The 23,456-nt window shown below is 39.2% G+C and overlaps 1 long non-coding RNA gene across 1 annotated transcript; it reads left to right on the plus strand.

Annotated features, from left to right (window-relative positions):
• The first annotated feature begins 13,169 nt into the window (after nt 1-13,169).
• On the plus strand, nt 13,170-14,646 carry LOC136246123 (uncharacterized). The gene is made up of 5 exons (XR_010696250.1): nt 13,170-13,224; nt 13,274-13,357; nt 13,412-13,477; nt 13,521-13,579; nt 14,372-14,646. It is a non-coding gene; the product is annotated as an uncharacterized lncRNA (long non-coding RNA).
• The last annotated feature ends 8,810 nt before the right edge of the window (nt 14,647-23,456 follow it).

A 23,456-nucleotide genomic window follows, 5' to 3' on the forward strand; every position in this document is an offset into this window, starting at 1 on the left:
GATGAGATACCGTGCGATCAAAATTTAATTTACATATTTACGCTGCATTTTGTTATTCCTGGATGTACGTAGAGCCACGCCCACTTTTAAGGATAACATGCTACTCTGCATGGAACCACGCCCACTTGTCGTGTTTCTGTTTGTAGGTATTAAACTGGGTAACTTTAGCTGTATATTGGCTGACATGGAGCCACACTCACTTATCAAAGCACTTATCCATCTTTTATCTTCTGGTATCAATATTATATACTATGCAGTAGTGTTTAATATCCATGCTATTAGCTGCAGATGGTGCTATGCTGGAGAGCTGTGCATGGTCCTTTAAAATTTGGCTCCTGACACCAGCCTCTGCATTAATTAATCTGGGTCACATCTGGGTCATATCCAGATTACTATTCGGGTCATGTGGGTCAGCAGTAGTGACCCACTTGCAACGCTTTTTCTAATGTAATGCGAGAGTACCTTTGCCCACAAATCATTTCCATAGAGTGGTTTCACATGCACATTTTCAGTAGTACTAAAAGCACCAATGCCACTATATAAAATATTCGCGATTGGCTTCCTCGAGAAATTCACTTAACCACAGTCAAGCAATCATCTATCATATTGAACATTAACATACCTGAAAATCACGTGCACATTGTGGCACATCTCCCCCACACCTACAACAATTGAATTATGAAAAGCAGCAATCAAATGTCCGAACGAGAGACAAGTTCTACCAAATTTGTTTGGCCCTAGTGTGCACATGCACAATACAAATATCAAGCATAGGCTCCTAGGCTATGGGTAAACACCTCGAACAGGCTCTGCCTTCTGTGTACACCCTCCAGTGCCTAACTGGTAAAGTAGATAATAACAACAACATTTCCCTACTTAGGTGGCCTCCCCAAAGTTGGCTCCGAGCGTGGCGCTCGGCCGGAATCTGGGTGGCCTGCGGATCAAGTCACGATGGGGTTGGCTTTTTTTTCACCCCTTCTAGGTATTTGTCCCGTTTCACTTTAGGATATTTAGCTCAAAGATTTTCGCTTAGGCTCCTAGGCTATGGGTAAACACCTCGAACAGGCTCTGCCTTCTGTGTACACCCTCCAGTGCCAAACTGGTAAAGTAGATAATAACAATAACAAGCATCACTTTGTACCTTGAAACTTTCCTTACTGCAGTTATTTTTTCTATAGTGACGAAAACTTATGAGAATTAGATCCATTGTTTTCTGTGTTGTCAGAATTCTATGATGGCAGCGATGATTATTGTGAAAGGAACTACACATACACGAAATGCAGTGCATTACCATAATACTGAATTGCTACTGTTGCTTTTGATAGTATTAACCAGTTATTGTGTATGTACTATGTAGTGTAGTCCAAGTCAATGGGAAGTTGAGAGGACATCATAATTGTAGGATGTAAGATTAGTTTGCTCAACTGATGATTTTAATAAGCACTTTATGTGCCCACACTGTTATCAATGAAGCAACCTATGGTCGATTAATGTACTGAATGTGGATTGCTACAAAGGTATGCATACCTGCACCATGTCATGACCACAAAAATTTGCTGGTTGCTTTAGTACCTTAAAACATTTAATATCTATACAACCAGGTAGCTATTACAAGTCACCTGAATGTGACAATGTTCCATGAACTGGTCGATAAATTTGGTATCTAATAGCAACCAGGTAGCTAGTAAAAGTCAACTGAATGTGACAATGTTCCATGAACTGGTCTATAAATTTGCTATCTAATAGCAACCAGGTAGCTAGTGCAAGTCAACTGAATGTGACAATGTTCCAAGTGCTGGTCGATAAATTTGGTATCTAATAGCAACCAGGTAGCTAGTACAAGTCAACTGAATGTGACAATGTTCCAAGTGCTGGTCGATAAATTTGGTAACTAATAATAGCAACCAGCTAGCTAGTAGAATGTGAAAATGTTCCAAGTGCTGGTCGATAAATTTGGTATCTAATAGCAACCTGGTAGCTAGTACAAGTCAACTGAATGTGACAATGTTCCAAGTGCTGGTCGATAAATTTGGTATCTAATAGCAATCAGGTAGCTAGTACAAGTCAACTGAATGTGACAATGTTCCAAGTGATGGTCGATAAATTTGGTATCTAATAGCAACCAGGTAGCTAGTACAAGTCAACTGTATGTGATGATGTTCCAATTGCTGGTCGATAAATTTGGTATCTAATAGCAACCAGGTAGCTAGTACAATGTGATAATATTCCAAGTGCTGGTTGATAAATTTGGTATCTAATAGCAACCTGGTAGCTAGTACAAGTCAACTGAATGTGACAATGTTCCAAGTGTTGGTCGATAAATGTGACTGTCTCTGGGAAAACCGGTCTTATCGCCCATTTAAAAGTATCGAGAAACGTCGGTTTTAAATATTCTGTGTGTTGTAGCTGGCCAATGGTGGTAGCTACACATACCAAATTTTCACACGTTTCACAACAATTTCTTACCTTCCTGATCATCCACTGAAGAAGTAGTCAACAGCTAAGTTTCCCGCCATTTTAGATAGTTTTTAAACCGAGGTCGTCTGTATCAGGCGAGCTCCAGAAGGGTGGGAGGCGGGGGCCCTGGAAGGCGGGCAAGATAGTGTTCAAAAATTGAAAAGAGACGTGCTGGGATGAATTAGGCCAAGTTATAGGCCATTCAGGGCTCAGAACCGGCTAAAATGAAAGGAAATTTACAGCACAGGTCATTGTCCAACACCACAGAGCTGTACAGCCACACACAGCCATCTCCTGGTTGGCCAGGGCTCCATCAAGACCCCAGACCACTTGTACGGCTCGCCACTGTGCTCTAGAAAAGCAGCCAGCAAAAGCAGACCACTTTACTCTGGTGGACTGTGGCAGTGAAACTTGATAGTGCATTCATTAAGCTTTGTGTTTGTGTGAAAAAATCAAACTTCCTGTCTTGGGCGATAAGAACGGTTTTCGTAGATCCAGTCACAAATTTGGTATCTAATAACAATCAGGTAGCTAGTACAAGTCAACTGAATGTGACAATGTTCCAAGTGCTGGTCGATAAATTTGGTATCTAATAGCAACCAGGTAGCTAGTACAAGTCAACTGAATGTGACAATGTTCCAAGTGCTGGTCGATAAATTTGGTATCTAATAGCAACCAGCTAACTCAGTGTGACAATATCACATCAACTTGTTTGTAAGTTTGAAACCGCCACTGCATCAGTTGCATAGGATATCTGCAGGATGCACACACAGTGAGTTTTAAGAGCAGAATGAGACCAAGAGGTTATGAAGGCACCAAACATCTTTGAGTACAGTTAGCTATTAACCTCCCTTTTTCCCTTTATGCTGCAGCTCTACAAAATGCAGGATCTTAACTACATAGATTATATTATGATTTCACATTTCCATCATTTTGAAATGACAATTTAAAAAAGCATACGGTACTCAAATACAACACAACACAACTGGCAATATAATCCATTTACAAAAGTAGTGTTACAATAGAAAACAATCTGAGTTTTGTTGTTGTCCTGCTGTAACAAAAAGTACCATGATTAATAGTGCATAAAAGTAGACACCAACACCACAAACACACACACACGCACGCGCACACACACACACACGCAGAGATTACACTACACACACAATAAGCACCCACACACACACACACACACACTACACTACACATAAAGCAAAGCAAAAGCAAAGTCTCTAGCTGCCGTCAGGGCGGTCACGCCGACCTAGCTGAGCTGGGCTGCCTGTGCACTAGACAGGCACTATGAGCCGTGCTAGAACGTCCTCCTAAGGGTAGGGGATGGCTAATTTCCCGCAGGAGAGCTGTACCATGCTCATGGATGATGGTGTGGGCACCCAAAGTCCCACCTGAACCCCATCCATTAGTGAGACATGAACAGTAGTAGACACTTCCTTCCCCAGTTAATACCAGGTACCCATTGATGTTACAGCTGGGTGGGCTGCTTCCCCAGTTGACACCAGCTCACCAGGTCTCCATTTAACAGCTGGGTAGACCGGAGCAATGTGAGTAAAGTTTCTTGCTCAAAGAAAACAACAACAACAGCAACCTGGGCTAACTGGACATCAAACCTGCAACCTTTCAATTAACAGGCCAGTGTTCTGACCACTTGGCTGTGCTGCCCCCCCCACACACACACAAATACACACAAACACACTACACTACATTACACGCACGCACACACACACATAAACATTGCATATTTCCTGCTCTTTCCACGACCTAATCAGGAGATGCTATAGTCATGTTCATAGGATGTTAGCTGAGCAGCTGGACTTCTAGTAAAGAAGGTAACCTTCAAATTTTATGACCACGCTCAACTCTGCAACTCCTGCAACAATGCAGCACATGACGTAAACATCCAAACAGGTATTAAGAAGTACCAATGTTAGAAGACCCCTGACCGTGGCTGGTCTCCCTTACCTGGCCAAAAATAATGTACAATGTTCCCATAAAGGGATGTGATACTGATGCATAAGCAACCATTGAGAGGTCTGGTACACTTGTACATGCACTGAATAAATGTTTCTGCGTACTTCTTCTGTCTTCGGAACTACAGTTATTTTCTGATAAATTTCCTAGCAGGCGCTTATAATCTTATAATGGCGCGCCGAGAGCATACAACCATATGGCGGAACCATATTCCTGTGAAATCCGAGGTGAAATCTACCACCTATCCCTCAAACACCACGTGCTTAACGGTTGGTAAAAGGTAGAACAAGATGACACCGCCAAGAAAATGGCATATAGGTGAAGAGGGCACAGGATACGTTCTGAAATATGACAATGGAGTCCCAATAAAAAAGCCTAACGCTTCCAGTAGCCTGGGTAAAATCGTTGCGGTTGCAGACAAACAGAAATACAACAACGACTATGAAGCAATTGTGGTAGGTTCAGTAGTATTATTCTACATTATGTGGTTCTGGTCCGGTAGTTACTAAGCGATTTCTCTATAACCAATGCTTGTATCAGTAACCATAGCTACTTGTTTTTTTTTGTAGTTCAAGTGTGAAAATGGAAAATTGTTGCTAAGTCTAAAGAGCTTTGAGATGGACAAGACCTTGGCATCAAAGAAATTTAGAGTTATTTCAGCTGAAGATTTTGTTGAGGTGTGGACAACCCTACCATCTACACCAAGATATCCATTAACTGACCTTAATGGCCAAACCCCAGAACATTTTCTTCTATCCCAAGACAGCCACTAGTTGATAGGACTCCAACACCAATCCAAACTACTCCAACGTTTCCCCACAATGGAAATCCAAGAGAGACTGAGGATGACCCCAAGGCTAAACGGCTAAAATTTATACCCCAAAGTATTGATGAAACAATTGAAAAATGCAAGCAAGGTATGTCTGGTTTAAAGGAGTATTTCTGTTTTTACTGGCTATGCGATGAACACCCTTGGACTAATTGGTTTTGATCAAAATTTTACCATCTAGGTTCTCCTTATCATTAGTCAAGGTGTACACAGAAGTTGTGTCTGAAGAGATATATCATAGGGTGTCCTTAACAGGAAGGATTCTTTAGGAGAGTTTTTCATTACCAAGAGTTAATAAAATAGCCTTTAGGCTAACTGTCAATACCCTCCAAGATACCTATCACTATGGCAGGTCATGGCTTCCATTCTTTATTGGCATGGTAGGTGTTAGTGCAGACTGTCAAAGAGAAATTTATACATAGTATCTGTTGTGGCATAAGTATTCCCTACTCTATCAATGCCAATCAACAACCACTTTGATTAGGTAAAAGTTGTTAGACAGATGCTCACAGTATTGTGGGGCAAGCCTGAGTGTACACTACTGAAATATTGTATGTGTAACAGTTAGATATTCCCCATTCTATATAATAACTATTGGTATTTATTATCTTATGAATAATTTAAATACCAGTTTGGACCACACGATTGGGTCTTAATTCATTGGTTGTTAATTGGCAAGCAAGTTGACTATGCTTAGGTAAATAAAGGTACTCATGCAATTACAACTTCCACTGAATAGCATAATTGACACACAGTAAGGGAAACATGCACGGTTGGCTGCACGACCACAATCCCTTTAAAGTTTTGCTGTGTACGGTAGTTGATTCGTTTAGCCAATTAGTTGTGGATATTGGGTAAATATATATTATAATTCTGTGTATTCCCTAGCTAAACCCCCTAGCTAAACCAGGCACGCACCCACCAAAAATTGTGTGTGTGTGTGTGTGTGTGTGTGTGTGTGTGTGTGTGTGTGTGTGTGTGTGTGTGTGTGTGTGTGTGTGTGTGTGTGTGTGTGTGTGTGTAGCAGAGATTAAAATGTATGAACTCAATGGCACTGTATGTATTGATCTTCTTGTTATTTTGATCCTTACTCATACTAAAAATTAATTATGCCTTTTCGTTTACTTTAAGAAAAATAAATCAGGGACAGATCTGTAGTATACAGTGAAAAGAGCTACGATTTTGCAGAACTCTATGTATAATAGTTACATGCATAGATTCCTCGTTGACTGCTCTGTTAGATTATCTTGATGATTTTTGTGCAAGTATATTGCATGGCTTACTTTTAGTACTAAACACATTATCCATCCTGGTCCTTCTTCCTATAAAGCATTACTAGTCATATTGATAATGTTTTAAACTCGGTATTGAAACAGAAGAAACTAATAAAAGAATTGAAGTTGTACTGTATGGAGAGCTCACATAATATAGAAGAGAATGTATAAGTAGGCCTGCGCCTAATGTGCCAGCATAATTTTGAGAATAATAGGTCATCAATTTTGGCAGAATTATTCTGGAATAATAGGACATTTACGAGGATAGCTTTAGAATAATTGGTCATTCACGACGGAATTATGAGAATAATCGGTGGCTATAATGAGCCATTATAATAACAAACAGCTCGAGAACTATAACAAAACAGCAAGTTATCTTTCAGAGTCAGTGGAACCTGTACAAACAATCACGGAGATCTTATTTAAATTTGACGATGTTCTATTAGAGTTTTTAATTGACTGTTCTATTAGAGTATATCGATCTGTAAGTAGTCTGTAGTAGCATACCACATATGTAGCGTAAAGTTTGCAAAATATATGCCTCTGAGATATTGCGTCAATTTTTAAAGTCAATTATCATGAGTGAGTTGATTTGTGTTAAACGTTTGTCAAAAATGTTCAACTCGAAATTGACCTGGTCTGCAAAAACAAAAGTCTTAAAGATCCAAGTTTGGCTTTTCATAAATCCTGCTCTGCCAAGGGTATCACCTTGTAATTATACCCAGGGGCATAGTCAGGATTTTTCAAAGTGGGATTCCAATTGTAACAAAAAACTATCGGCAGCAGGGGTCTAGGGTCACCAGCTGGTGCATGATCATTGTATGAGTCTACCTTACCCTATGACCATGTCGGTACTGTACTGCAGGGGTGATTATAGCGGTCGGCCATCAACTAAAATCCGGTCAATTAGCAAAATTGTTGCCCATTTCCTTGTTTGGTCTGACAAATGTCTGATCAATCAAGGTTAGTGGTAGGCTGTGGTTCTTACCTGCATTGTTTTTATAGCTGACACAACAACAATGTACTGTTGTTGGGTCACATTTAGTAAAGTGAATGGTGCTATGGACTGTTGTATTAGGGTATAGCTGACTGCTCTGTCATAGTACCGTATCTCAATCTCCCAAGAAAATGAATTAAATGGGGCTCATGTTTCCTTAGTAGATCCTTCTCTGAGAGATGAATGATAGGTTATGATGCTATAAATTGTTTTGCAATACTGCTTCTAGGACTATTATTTTAATTTAACATGGTGCATGCCAGGAGCTTGATGATAGAAATCTAAATTTCAGAGGTAGTTCCAGCAAGGGCCTTTTCGCATGCGAGCATTCAATAGTTGATACTGAAAATAAAAACTCCCACGCAAAAGGAATACTCCCACGTATTGGGACCTAATCGTTCTCTGTAGGTTTGTGTGCCTAACTTTGGACCTAATCATAAGTCTCTGTGTCTGACTTTGACCTACCTTTAGGTTTTTGTGCCTAACTTTGGACTTGTACTTTAGGTGCCTCTGTCTAACTTGGGACCTAATCATAAGTCTCTGTGTCTGACTTTGACCTACCTTTAGGTTTTTGTGCCTAAATTTGGACTTGTACTTTAGGTGCCTCTGTATAACTTGGGACCTAACCATAAGTCTCTGGGTCTGACTTCGACCTACCTTTAGGTTTATGTGCCTAACTTTGGACTTGTACTGTAGGTGCCTCTGTATAAAGTGGAACCTAACCATAAGTCTATGTGTCCAACTTGAGGCCTATCTCTAGGTTGTGTGCCTAACTTTGGACTTGTACTTTAGGTGCCTCTGTATAACTTGGGACCTAACCATAAGTCTCTGTGTCCAACTTGAGGCCTATCTTTAGGTTTGTGTGCCTAACTTTAGACTTGTACTTTAGGTGCCTCTGTATAACTTGGGACCTAACCATAAGTCTTTGTCCAACTTGAGGCCTACCTTTTTAAGTGTGTCTGCCTAAAGTTAGACTTGATGTTGTCGCTTTCAATGTAAAAACCTCTGTCTAAAATACTCTCCGCTTTTGCACTCTTATAATTATACAACATTTTCTTTTGTAGGGTCCTATACAAATTTATGCATGTTAATAATGCTTCCCAACACTTCAAAGAAAATCAGATATTGAAATAAGCTTTAGATTAAAACCAATTTTTTTTCCTAAAAATTGCTTCAATTCCTCTCAAACGATTCCATGTTTAATGCTCAAACTTCTTTATTTTGAGGTATAAAATAGACAAAGACAAAATCAATGCCACTGTGTTTATAGACAAACTATTAAACAGTTAAGAAGATACTTCTGTGTGTAAAGTGTTTACAACGGTTTATTACAATTATGCTTCCTTAGCAACACTTAGAAACATATTTAGGGAAATACGAAATACTAAATTACAGTGAAGCTTTATGCATATCTTAGCTGTCTTTTACAGTATGTAAAATTACAGGTTAAAAACCTTGTACAATAAGTATAGCATTGGTGAATGGTGATTAAGTTCAGAAAGAGCTGCACAGTGGCACCTGGTCACAACATCAACTTATTATTATTATTTGGTGGACAATTTAAATACAAACTTGATTACTAGGCCAAAGGCCTTTGACAGTACTTGATTACTAGGCCAAAGGCCTTTGACAGTGTCCATGTCCAGTTTCTCTCCAATACTGATCTAAGTAGCGTTTAAAAGTCAATGTTGTTTTTGCCAGCACTACTTCATTAGTTAAGTCATTCCATTGTTATGAAAGTTCCTAGAATTCCCAGTTATGCCAGTTGCAAGTTGCTGTTTTTTGCTCTAGCTACGTAGAAACTCATATACAAGCTTGCTCAGCTTTATATCAGCCTGAAGCTGCTGTGTTGTGGTCTCTAGTGGGGAAATTTTCCACCCAGTGGTTACATCAGTAGTTTAACAATGGATCGAAGCAAAATAATATTTAATGCAGCTGAGCTTTGTTGCTGCCTCATTTATAGTCTTTGCTCACCTTTAGTTCTCGAAAATACTCAAGTCCTTCCTACGTACGTACTACTGTTAAGTACAAGCATTTTAGCACTGGTTGCATGCTATTAACTGTGTCTTTTTGGATGTGGTTGTGTGTATGCATGTGTGTACATGTTCATAATACATTCTTACTATTTTTGCTGTGACAGTTAAGTGATACTCAGGTACGTATCTCCAGGTAAAGCTGGTTTAATTTACTCTACTGTTTGTAAACATGTATATAAGTTGACTTAGTGATCTGTATAGTCCCACCTTGATGTATAAACTTGTGTGTAAGACTTGAGATTTATTTACCAAGATCCCAATTAATAATATATAGTGCTGGATTGTCACTTAAGGCACAGACAAATGCATGCACGCACGCACACACACACACACACATACACACACACACACACACACACTACACACACACAAAACAAAGGTCTTTAACCCAGTCGACTATCCATGGGATATGCAGAGGTGTAGCTAAGGGGGGGGAATTTGCCCCCCTATCACTAAATGATTTTTTTTAAAACCTTCGTCACAAGTTTACCAGTATTAAACTGACACGAAAATGACTGTAAATTATGTACACTACTACGCGGTATCACCAGGGGTTGCTAGTGAATGCGCGCACACAACATTAGACTCGCTCGTGAATCCATCGAACGAAAATATTAGAGACATACTTCTATATTTAGCCTAGATTACTCGCGTGATAGAACATTTTTGAATCTAAAAGAGTGACCCGCTTCTCTGCGGCAGGAGTCACAACTCACAAGTGACAAAGGAGACCAAATGATGCTACGAACCTACTGCCTACGAGATGATAAAGTGTTAGCTAAATAAATGTACCAAGTTTATTTTATCGAGTCGATCACACTGGACCTTTGTACGTACGGCAGTGCAGTCTGTTTTTACTTTGTCAGTCAGTCAGTCAGGTGGATCAGTCAAACTTACAAGTTCTGCTAGCAAGACAGGTGGGATTTCGTGTAATGCATGGCTTTTGAATTTTGCCGAGTGAAGTGAGTGAATACGTCATCCTGTCAGCAGTATGCTAGGACTGCAGCACAGGCTGTGGCTAACGAAAAGTAACCTGTATTTGCACTAAAGTATTAGCTCTACGGGACTGTGGATGAATTTGTTGCAGTACAGTTGTGGCACGTGCGATGATGCTCGACGAATATAGCTACCTCGATTGGAAGCAGTCAGTACTGAAATAGTTACGTAGCTAGTTATTTCAGCTGTAATAATACAACACCGTATGTTGGCTAGCCCACCATTGGGTCATTAGCCTTTTTTGCGATCATGAATGATTTTGAGTGTTTCGTGGGGGCATGCCTGCCCCTCCATCACCTTCTGGCTAGCTACGCCCCTGGGGATACGTGGCTGTGCACTACTTAGGTGCTGTACAAAAGGTGCTTCTTGGGTAGGAGCAGCAACCAGACTGCTGAATGTGCCATTTCCCACAGGTGAAAGTCTAAGCACCCGTAATCTTCCCCTGTTGTGTGAAGCAACAAACCATTTGATCAACAGTGGTAACTGGGAATTGAACTGACAGATTTTTATAATTACAAGATCTGGAAAGGCCCGTAACAGACTGTACACTTTTATGTCTTCCCCATAGGAAATGTATGGGGAAACTTTGATTGGTTATAATTCTGTTACCAAAATTTCAAATAAAATGATTTTAAAATATTTTTAGCGGGTCAAATACTGCAAATGAGTCCAATTTCAAGTGCTTATGTAATTCTATCCCTGAGTTATTAAATGTTTTTGAGGATCCAGCTCAACGCGTACATACTATAGTTTAGTGATTTAGGATTACTGGTTATTATTACTTGTACTGCAATACGTCCGAGATGTTGGAACCAGTCCAGAAAAAAGAAGAAAAAAATGTTCCAAGGAGAGTTATGTAGCTGATGAAACAGCCCATTGCCGTAGTGAGGTACATGTAATATCTAGGTTTGCTGACGACAAAAAATAACACCAATATGACCCAAAACAATTGTCTGATTATGACAGGATGAAACCTTTCCGCCAAAGCAATTTGATACTTTGAAATCTTCTTGTCTTGTTTTCTTAACATGTTAACCATCATCTGGGTATATGATGTCTTTAAAATATTATGTACCATGTACACAGAAATATTAATGATGCAACAAACTAATGGTCTAAACTACATTGTATAAACTTTTAATTTTATTTATCTACTACAATTTGTATGGATATTTAACATGTGCATTTATATACGTAATTGATGGGGTCTGAAACTGGCTGAAGGTTTCTGTTGGAATCGGATTCTCACATCCCGTTTTCATTTGTAGGCTATATTGCTGCTAATTCTGGTACGCACTTCTGTATGTATATGGAATATATTTACATGTGCTGTTTTACAGCCCCACAATTAAATTATGCTAAAAGCAAGAAGGAGATTTTGAGGGAGGAGGTCCAGGAGTTGTTCAATCATCTCTACAGTACGAGATTACGTATCATGTGTGCAGATATCGTTTTACTTAGAATTAGGTGTAACTACGTATCACTCAATGAGAACATATTTAATAATTCAACTACCTATCCACTGCATACATGCATATGATTGTCTACAGTATAATATTTGGATTATTCATGCAGTTAAGTGTTTTAGGAACTTTTGTTAACACGCCAACAGTCAAGTTTCCATATAAGAGGGTAGAAGAATATGGTGACCTGATAATGGAGGGATTGCCACCTGGAGTTGAACTGTTGACTCCAAACAGATATGGCAAGGACACTTTAGTCCAAATATTGAACAACAGGCATCGTCTAAGATTAAGAGGTATTATATATACGTAACCTCACATAGTGGCCAGTTTCAATTAAACACCTGGTCTCGTCTGGTAGAAGAGAATTTGTTGCTTGCATCTTCTTATCTTTGCTATAATGTTTTCACCCAGACCACTGATATGGGTGGACATACCTGTAACTTGTAAGAAATGAATGTCTGTGCCACTGTTTGAGACAATTACAGTAGTGTGCATGCATGTGTGCAGGATGTGAATGCTAACAAACATAAATTACATGTATACGTATGTATAGCTGTGAGAACAGTCAACAGTGGTCAACCTGTCAACAGTGGCCTACCAGGTTAGTCAAGTCAACGTCATTTCATTAAAATATTATTTGTTTGTATTTGTGAAGTAGTGAGACCTGTCAACAGTAGTCAACCTGTCAACAGTGGTCAACCTGTCAACAGTGGCCTACCAGGTTAGTCAAGTTAACGTCGTTTCATTAAAATATTATTTGTTTGTATTTGTGAAGTAGTGAGACCTGTCAACAGTAGTCAACCTGTCAACAGTGGTAAACCTGTCAACAGTGGCCTACCAGGTTAGTCAAGTCAACGTCGTTACATTAAAATATTATTTGTTCATATTTGTGAAGCAGTGAGACCTGCCAACAGTAGTCAACAGTGGTCAACCTGTCAACAGTAGCTTACCAAGTTAGTTAAGTCAACGTCGTTTCGGTAAAATAATATTTGCTTGTATTTGTGAAGCAGTGAGACCTGTCAACAGGGGTCTACCAGGTTAGTCGAGTCAACATCGTTTCATTAAAGTATTATTTGTTTGTATTTGTGAAGCAGTAACACCTGCTACTTTTGACAGGTCTTACTGCTTCACAAATACAAACAAATAATATTTAGTAGCCAACCTGTCAACAGGGGTCTATCAAGTTAGTCCAAGTCAATGCAGTTTCATTAAAATATTATTTGTTTGTGAAGCAGTGAGACCTGTCAACAGGGGTCAACCTGTCAACAGTAGTCAACCTGTCGACAGTGATCAAACTGTCAACAGTGGCCTACCAGGTTAGTCAAGTCAACGTCGTTTCATTAAAATATTATTTGTTTGTATTTGTGAAGCAGTGAGACTTGTCAACAGTAGTCAACCTATCAACAGTGGCCTACCTGTCAACAGTGGCCTACCAGGTTAGTCAAGTCAACGTCGTTTCATTAAAATATTATTTGTTAGAATTTGTGAAGCAGTGAGACCTGTCAATACTGGCCAACCTGTCAGCAGTAGCCAATCAGGTGAGTACATATAATTTCAATAGCTATGTGACTGGAAACCTACCTTTTTGCACATTAATTTTTTGTTTTTAGTACGTTATATGTGACTGGATCTGCAGAAGTCGGTCTTATAGCTTATTTACAAGTATTGAGATACCCGTACCGGTTTTACTTATTCAGAGTGTTATAGCTTGCCAATAGGTGAAGCTATGTGAACCAAGTTTTCACTCATTTTATGCTAATTTCTTATCTTAGATAGTTTTTTTTACCAAGCTTGGCCCTGCCGTGGTAGTATAAGGCAAGCTCAAGGAGTGAAATAGGCCTAGTTGTGGGCCACACAGGGCTCAAAACTGACTAAATTGAAAACAAAATTACAGTGGAACCCTCTAACCAACCTCACAGAGCCATACAGCCACACACAGCTGTCTACTCAGACAAGAGCTCCATTGTGGGCCTAGACCATCAGTACGGATTGCCAGTGGCCTTGGAAGAAACAGCCAGCAAAAGCAGACTACTCAATTCTAGCTGATTGCGGCAGTGAAACTTGATAGTGTATTCATGTAGCTTTGTGTTTGTAGCAAAAATTAACTTCCTGTCAACAGCCGTAACCCTGGTTTTTGCAGAGCCAGTTACATATTTTGTTTGCATTTAACTATGACACCTGTCAAGAGTGGTGGGTTGCCATTGGTAGCCACTTCCCATGTTGAATTTGTCTCAATGTAGGGTCAAGCAAATAATGGTTATGATATCATAGTCATAGCAATTTGTTATTCTGTATACCAAGGTAATAATCTGTATTCTTTTCTGTTTCAGGGAAAAGAGTACGACTTTTGAAAGGAAAGGAGTGCGTGGGTATCGCACACCTTGTGGACAGTGATGTACTGCATGGACACAAAGTTCCAGTTAACTGTAGAAAGATTCTTCTAGAGGTGATAAAGCCTAGAATGCCTCCAAAAATTAAAGGACCATTTGAAGATGACTATCTTACTGTTGGACAGTATACTGCATGGCCTTTAAATGAATTAGTGTGCGTAACCTAATGCATTTCTTTTACTTTGATTTGAACAGACATTGTGATGTAATTTAATTTGGGGATTTTCTGTACCTTATGTGTGGAAGCCTGGTTTTGTCAAAATCTGGTCACAATAAATATATATAATTATAATGAACTCAGCAAATATAAGACTGTTGCTGGGAAGACTGTAAACTCTTAATACATGAGTTAATGGATTGCACGTGCACATGCATGGAAAAAATTTCCCCTTTTCATTATAAAAGGATAGGAACTGCTGTGGAAGTTGTAAGTGAATTATATATGAGTATAATTATGTGCATTTATTGTCATAAAATATAGAACAACTTACTTCAGATAACTCCAGTGAGAATCGTGCATATGTACATACAAAGGCACCACAATCATCAGTGTTGCTTTGTCATGGCATCTCTGCTCAATCAAAGAAATAATAGCATTTAAGATTTGATGTATATGTATCTCTCGAACAAGTGAAATTCCACTTTTTCCAGTCAAACATTTGTGCTGAATAGTACTCCATTAATTCTCTATATAAGAATATATATATATATACATGTTATTAAGTTAAAACTTCATAGTTAACATGCAAACTTGAGCACATGCAACATACCATGGCACGTTACCTAATACGAACAAGTTATACGGACATATGTACATAGGGGGAGGTAGAGAAGCTGAGGTAGGACAAAACAGCCTGGATAGGCAATGTGGACGCTTTTGGCATACCACAGTACACACATCATAGACTCACCTTTGTCCTCCTTTGTGTCCCATTTCTTTTAGCTGACAGTGTAAGGCGTTGATGACTCAGTAGCCATGCCATGACTTTCCAATGTACTTTCCATAAACATTTTGAGTAGTCACAATATCTTCCTTCTCTTCATCATCAGTCACTTCATTTTCTTCAACATCATTAGTCACGGTTATGGTGAAAGATGAGATGTCTCTGCTAAATGTTTCTGAGTGGTAAACTAGGCAATCAGGACGTGATTTCCAATATTCGTTTAACCTCTCATCTACATTACTACCACTTTCTTTATTGCTTTCTACAACATAACCCTTTGGTTGTAAAATCGCTCTGATAGACCCAAACAACCAATCATTGAATTGGATCTTTGTTGTCAGGGGACGTGCCAACTTATGTAAAATCTGTGCAAATATCAAAATGTTTTGAGGTATGAGTTCTTCGCACAGTAAAGCTTGAAGATGTTGGTCAACAGCAGTGGCGTCTAAGAAAGGTTGATAAATATTGGTGATTATCTCTATAGGGATGATTTCTTCTGATGGCACATTTAACTCTGCGCCTTTCACTGTAGTAGGATTCAGGTGAATATTGTGGAATGATGCGGTGTCATCACTGGCTTGTGCTGAGGTCCTCGTCACTTCGACATAGGTTCAATGTGTTTTATGAGAATACATAAGATAGTAATTTTTCCCAGCTATCTCAGTCATAATGTCTTGCATCTTAACAATCCTGCTCATATTCCCTTGTATATCACAACTGACATTATAATTCACCACTTTTAAGATTTTGTTGAAGTGTATTGTGTATAGATTATGTTTAGACTGTTCTATTAGAATTACTGACTGCTCTATTAGAGTATCTTGATCTTTATCAATGGAATTGTGCAAATTGCAGATCCAGCTGCTAGAGCTGGCACAGAGGTGTTTGGATAATGGAGGTTGTACTGTCCTTTACTTCTTGACATCCAACCATTTTCCGACATGTTGGAATTTAAGTGGTGAGTATTGTGTATTTTTCCGACATGTGACAGGGTAGTTTGATTTGATATTTAGACTGATTCCAACATGTTGGATAAGAGATAAGATTATATTACTGTTGAACATCAAGCTTTAGTTGATTCCTACATGTCAGAGTGGTCTAAAACTATTATCCGACATGTTGGAAATAATTTTTTTTACAAGATGTCCAAGGAGAAAATAACTTGTCTTAAAACAAACCATTTCCAACATGTCGGACATGTAGGAATTGGTCAAACAGCTAAAGGTAGACTATAATCTGACATGTTGGAATTATGAAGGTTTATTGTTCAGACATCTCGGAGGTAGTTTGTTTTGTTAATTGGTGGACTGATTCCAACATGAACTATAGTTATTGAAAAAAATTTTTTACCTGCAATTAATTTTTAAATTGCAGAGAGGCCTAAATGAACTATTTGTTTATTGTTCCGACATGTCGGAAGTGGTTTCCATTACATCAAATTAATGATTTACGTTACTGTTGGACATATATCTTTAGTTCCTACATGTCGGAGAGGTCTAAAACCCAAGGATAACCACCAGGACAGGATAAAATGCTAGGATGCCTGGGTGCACTCATGCACACAAAAAAAAACTTGCTCCCAGCACCATGAGGGCTGGCCCACTTCTGATATTTTAATGCGATAAATTCTTTATATATGGATTGCCATGGTAACAAAATGATTAGATCTCCAGAATAATTTTCATTAAACGAAGTTGTTGTTTACATAGAACACAGCAAGAACAGCCTAAGCACACTTCAACGCATCAGTAGAGTGGAATCAAAAGGTGTGCGTGCGTGCGTGCGTGCGCACTCATAAATCCCAAATACTAAAGGACAAAAATATATTCAACCTGTTCGTACCAAGCCTAAGAATCTTTTAAAAGTGCATGCTACAAACATAAACTACGACTAAAAATTTTTTAAAGTGTATGCAACAACATCAATCCCCTATAGCTGTTACCCATTGGGGTAGTTGGAAAAGGCGGATACAGTCAGATGCAGACACGGGCATTTTCAAAAAGCATTTTTACATTTATATAACAAGTTATTTTTCATACTTAACGCTGTTTTTACTGCAGTCTTTGCTTCCAGACCCAGGCGTCGATCCTTTTAGCGCTTGTCCATTTATAAGTGCACGTGCGAAGGATTAGACCAGCACTCCACAGCATACCAAAGACTATATAGTGTTGTACATATGCTCTAAAGTCTAATACAGAGTTATATAGTTGTAGAGATGAGCTTGTGTGCCCCATGCAACTTAGCTTAGCAGGCCAAATCCACAATCTTACGCCTTGTACTATAGTACAAGGCGCAGGCACTTATACCGAGTGTTGAGGGTACACGTGTATTGTTAGCTCATCTAAACATTAAACATGGCGTGTAGTGTTGAGCTTGATGTTGACCTCAAGCGTTGCCATCCAAGGCAACTATTCCCACGAGCTGAAACGGTAACATCAATTGTGTACTGTACTTAGAAGAATGTTTTGTGCTATGTTCAGGGTAGTTCACCATGGAGGGGCTCCTCTCCCGATATAGACAGGGCATATTGTAACTGTAAATCTACGTGCCAGAGGCATAATTGTCCCTGTAAGAAGACAGGCCTGCTTTGTAGTGAGAAGTGCAAATGCGGTACAAAGAAAAATCCGTGCAAGAATCAAGTAAGCTACGTTGTTGTAAATGTATGCGGTATTATACTGTAATGCAACCCCTGGCCCCAGCTGAAGATAACCCTCTTGCTGCTTCTCAAGAAGCCCAGCTGCATAGTCTACAGGTAATTTTTACACTACAGAATTGATCTAAATAATTGAAAACTTACGTAGGATTTTGTTAGCACACTGAATATTGATGACTGCCGCCGGCTGATAATGGAGGCATATAGTCGGGCTGGTGGACTACAGTCTGCTAAGGCTATGATTGAGTTACCACCAGGACAAGAGCCACCTGGACAACAACCACCAGTCAATGGTGTGCCAAGTTGGTGCATCTGCAGAAAGTGCCGTGCAATGCCGACTGCAGATGAAAACAAATGCTGCAGACCAAAGCATGTGTTACTTTACAGCCATGCTTCCAAAACCTGGTATTGGACCGGGATCTGTTGGTAGCAATTATTGGCCGAATGGATATGTTAGTGGATTCAGTAATGAAGGCTTCCGTTTTGCTACCTACTGTCAATAAATACTGTGGCAAAATGGGTATCTAGGAAGGGGCAACAGGAGAGTGGTACCATCGTGTGCCACATGCTCCATCAGAGACAAGTACTCCAGTCCGGATGGGGTGTATACTTCTAGGGATGAAGCATACTTGGCTAGGACACAGCTGGCTGTGTTGGATCACAATGCCCACTGTGACAGGCAAATCGCTACAACTGCCAAAGGAGAACAAAGATACCACCGAAAGTACAGAAAGCAATCTAAGAAGTGGGATGTGACACCTGTGAAAATGAAGAAAGAATATATATATATACATCCCAGAATTGACAGCTGCTATATTTCGAACCCACAAAGAATCTGATTATGGCCTTCAATCTAGGAGACTTTTAAGAGCGGACTATCGTACATATACAGCACACCATTGCCCATTGTCCACCAGACCATACTGTATGCGACAACAAAACCAAAAATGATTTACAATGTTTCCCGACCACTCATTGATCTTCCCCATGTAGCATACTTTACCAGCCTGTTGGATAAAAAATTGCTATGGAAGGCAGGTAAAAATATTTATACCTTGGCCAATGCTTTCTTCAGCTTGGCTTTATGCCATAAATTACGAGAATGGTACGCAGTGGGGTATTTGCTTTCTGTGATTATTTGAAAAAGTAAGCATATTTACAAACAATGACATATGTACCTACCTAAAGTCTTGGCAACAGAAGATGAGGAGTCGGTGATTATTTCTGCAACCTTGATGCCTTTGGATATCACAAAGTCTAGGCCTTATAACTATCAAAGAGCTTTGCCTAATTTGTTTAAACGACACATTGCTATTACATATACATATATACCAAACACATACTTGCTCTGATACATAGTACTTGTTGACTGTAGGGCAAATAAATCGGCATTGGTAACTATAGAAAGTTGATTCGGAAAGGATGGCCAACTGCATGAAATCAAAAAAACATTTTAATCTTTGCAAAGCTGTTTCCTGATAACACAACCGCTGATGCTAGTAGCACATTACTATCAAAAATCTTAGCGTGATTCTTGTTGGTGTGAAACTCTGAGGAAGACTAGCTAAATTGATGACCATTTTGGCAGAATCCTTTGATTATGACACAGCCTGCAGTAACTTCATAGAAAACATCACGTCTTAATTCACAATTTATCTCTTGGCATTTTCCATTTGCTAACTGCATCAACAGATTGATGGAACACAGTACCCACCGGCTTCCTACATCTAACAAATTTATATTACACCAAAACAATCACACAAACACACCTGACAGTTCACTAGTTGGTATGTCATCTGGTTGGGTACTCTCAGTACTGCCAGGCGTAACACTATTACCTGGTTGGCCACTCTCACCCCCTTTTCACATGGACTTGTAAAGTGAGTTCAACCCAGGTTATCTAACCCGAGTTCAACCCAGGTTATCTAACCCGGGTTCAATCCACTTTTAACCTAGTTCTATTCACATGCAATCATCACTTCACTGGTGATAATTAAGTTTGGTATTATTCATGATGTTATAAGTATGGCCTCATTTAGTTTAAAATGTTATTCATTGCTGCAAATAGATTCATAACTTAGTATATTCTTAAAGTGAAGCATGCTTTTGAAATTTACTTTGCTACTGTACTTGGCTTTACTCTGGCTGCGAAGAAGGCGCTCTGCACGAGCTAAAGCAATTTTAGCGAGAGGAATCACAAGAAGAGCACGGGTTAGGCAGTTGTTGCTTATGCAACAGGATGAGCAAGCAGGATTTATGTCATTTTTATCAAGTCACATGGAAAGAGCATGTTTAAACCAAAGGAAGATTTGGATTAAACCTAGGATCCATTCATTTTTTCCAGATATAGCTAAGAACTGGACTGATCATGAATGGAAGCAAAACTTTTGAGTTACTAGACATACCTTTAATTTCCTATGCCGAATATTGCACACTCACCTTGAGAAAAGCAATGTGGTGAGGAAATCATTACCAGTTGATATAAAGATAGGCATTGCTCTGTGGAGACTTGGAACAAATGTGGAATATCGGACAATTAGCCACTTGTTTGGAGTTGGAATGTCTACAGTATGTGTAATATTACATGAATTCACTCAAGTTATAGTAGAACAGCTTTCATCCCAATATATAACTATTCCATCCGGACAAGATTTAAGGACAAATGTGGATGGCTTTGAATTAAAGTGGAATTTTCCACAATGCATAGGAGCAATAGATGCAGCACATTTGCCTATTATTTCCCCTAAAGAAAACGTCCTGGACTACTATAATAGAAAAGGATATCACTCAGTAATTCTACAGGCCTTGGTTGATCATGTGTACAAGTTTCTTGATTTCTGTGTTGGTTGGCCAGGCAGTGTCCATGATGCTAGAGTGCTAGCCAATTCAGGATTATATGGAAAATCTGAAAATCACACTCTGCTCAAGTTGGACTAAAAATAAATGGTGTTAGTATTCCTTTGGTTATGCTTGGCGATCCTGCTTACCCACTAAAAAATTGGCTTTTAAAACCATTCTCAGACACTGGGCTATCAAGGAAGCAGAAAACTTTCAATTATCGTTTAAGTCGTGCACGTGTCGTTGTAGAAAATGCTTTTGGTAGACTGAAAGGTAGATGGCGTTCATTGATGAAGCGCAATGACTGTGATATCAGAAAGATACCTACCTTAGTTACAGCTTGTTGCATTTTGCATAATTTCTGTGAAGTAAATGGAGATCATTGTGACCAAGAATGGCTAGATACTGAAGACAGTTCAGTGAATATACTACCTCAGATTTCCTTGGCAGATGTCCCTCCTGGACCTAGGCCATCTGCATCAGCCACTTCTATAAGAGAAGCATTATGTAATTATTTTGAAAGGAATCCTATATAAGTTCTCTTTAACACCTTGTGTTCATTAAACATACTATAATATTGTTAATTGTACGTACAATTAATGTAGCATTTGATAGATGTACATACAATAAAAATTAATTGTCACTGTAATGTTCATCTTCACTGGGTTGATGTGGTGGCATCATTCCATACATTGCTGATGGATCAGCAGGGGGTGAATAGTAATTATAAGGCATTGGTGGTACTGGTTGTGGAGGGATCATCATAGTAAACATGTCTTTCATAAAATTTAAAAAGCGCTCATCTGTCCGTTCCTCTCTGTTGTATCTCTCTTCTTCCCATTTCATCCTTTTCTCCTCCATCTCCATAAAACTTTTCGTGCTTGCCTCCTGTGATTCTAAAAACTTATCCATCATTATTTTGTTAGATCTTTCAACTTTATCTAATTTAGATGGCTTACGTTTCTTTGAGTCTTGATCCTTGCTGGTCTGTTGTTTATCAGAAGTAACTGGTTGACTTGTACCTTGTTCAGTGTCTTGGCGATTATCCCTTGTTCCCTCTTGTGTGTTCACTTGGCTTAGTCCCTCTTGTGTGGCCACTTGGCTTAGTCCCTCTTGTGTGTTCACTTGGCTTAGTCACTCTTGTGTGGCCGCTTGGCTTAGTCCCTCTTGTGTACCTAGCCACTCTTGTGTGCCTAGTTGGCTAAGCCCCTCTTGTGGCTTAGTCCTTCTTGTGTGCTCAGTTGTGTGTCTAGTCCCTCTTGTGTCGATTGGCTCTGTGTAGTTTGCCCTTCATCTGGTACTTGTGTTGCATCATCAGTCTCAAGTCCTATTTGATTGTCAGGGATATTCGCAAATCTTGAATCCTCTGCTAATATGGAAGGGCTGCCTGCTGGTTGTTGCATACTAGTATCTAGTAGTGATGGAGGGTTGACTATAGCCCTGCGTCTCATTACATGATACATATCCATAAACCATTTAAAATTAAACTATCAAACATGAACTATGTGCTGATTACCAAATTGTGGTGGTCAATTTTATGTTCACTATCTACACATTAGCAAACATGAACTCTTAGTCAATGTGCTGATTAGCTAGCTACCATATAATTTTACATCTGTTTTGTTCAGTATGAAAACTACCAAACATGGAATTCTGCTGATTACCAGATTATGGTTTTTATGCATGTTTTGTTCACTATCTACACCACCAAACATGAAATATTGTTCTGTGTACTTATTACCAGTAGCTACTTGAATATGTACAATGACTCAGCTTACCAGATTACAAAAAAAGTGATCTGTGTACATGTATAGCTTCTGTAATAACCTCAACATACCAGTTGTTAACTTCAACCGCAACCCACTTTTGAAGCCATAAACTGAGCTTAACCCGAGTTCAACCCTACTCCTTTGTAGGGTTGAACTCGGTTATGACTTGTGGGTTCAACCCGGGTTCAACTGGTTATGGTGGTCATATGAATGCGTTAACCCGGGTTGAATGTGGGTTCAACCTGGTTTAAAGTGATCATATGAAAGGGGCATCAGTGCTGTCAGGCGTATCACTGTTACAACTATCATTAATACCAGGTTGTTGAAATGAAAATGTAAGTTACTTAACATGCATATCACTAGAACCTGTCAGATGTTTCACTTCCTGAAGATTCTCCGCATAATATGCTCGTAATATTGAGTAGCCTGTTATAAGAGCTTTAGCTGAGCACAAGCATCATATACAAACCTTTGTCTATCTTCATGACAAACACTTATCGTCTCATCATCAGAATTATCAATTGGATGCTCATTAATGTTCAATGAACTAAAGTACAATTAATATACAAAAAGAACAAGTGCATAATAGCAAACCTTGCTTGGCTGAAAGTATAGGAATCTTCATGTCTACGATTATTCTGGCTTACAACAATCGGTGTTGATGATAAGACTGGTGGGGATGGCTGAAATTTGCCTATACCACTAACATGCCAAGTATAATACAGTATATGCGTGAACTAACTGCCCACTAACCTTTCACACTCTACCCCTTTGCTTCTCGACTCGTTCAAGCTTGCATTCAAGCTCTCCTCAGCTGCCAG

Source organism: Dysidea avara, chromosome 15 (assembly GCF_963678975.1).
Source record: "Dysidea avara chromosome 15, odDysAvar1.4, whole genome shotgun sequence".
NCBI classification, from domain to species: domain Eukaryota; kingdom Metazoa; phylum Porifera; class Demospongiae; order Dictyoceratida; family Dysideidae; genus Dysidea; species Dysidea avara.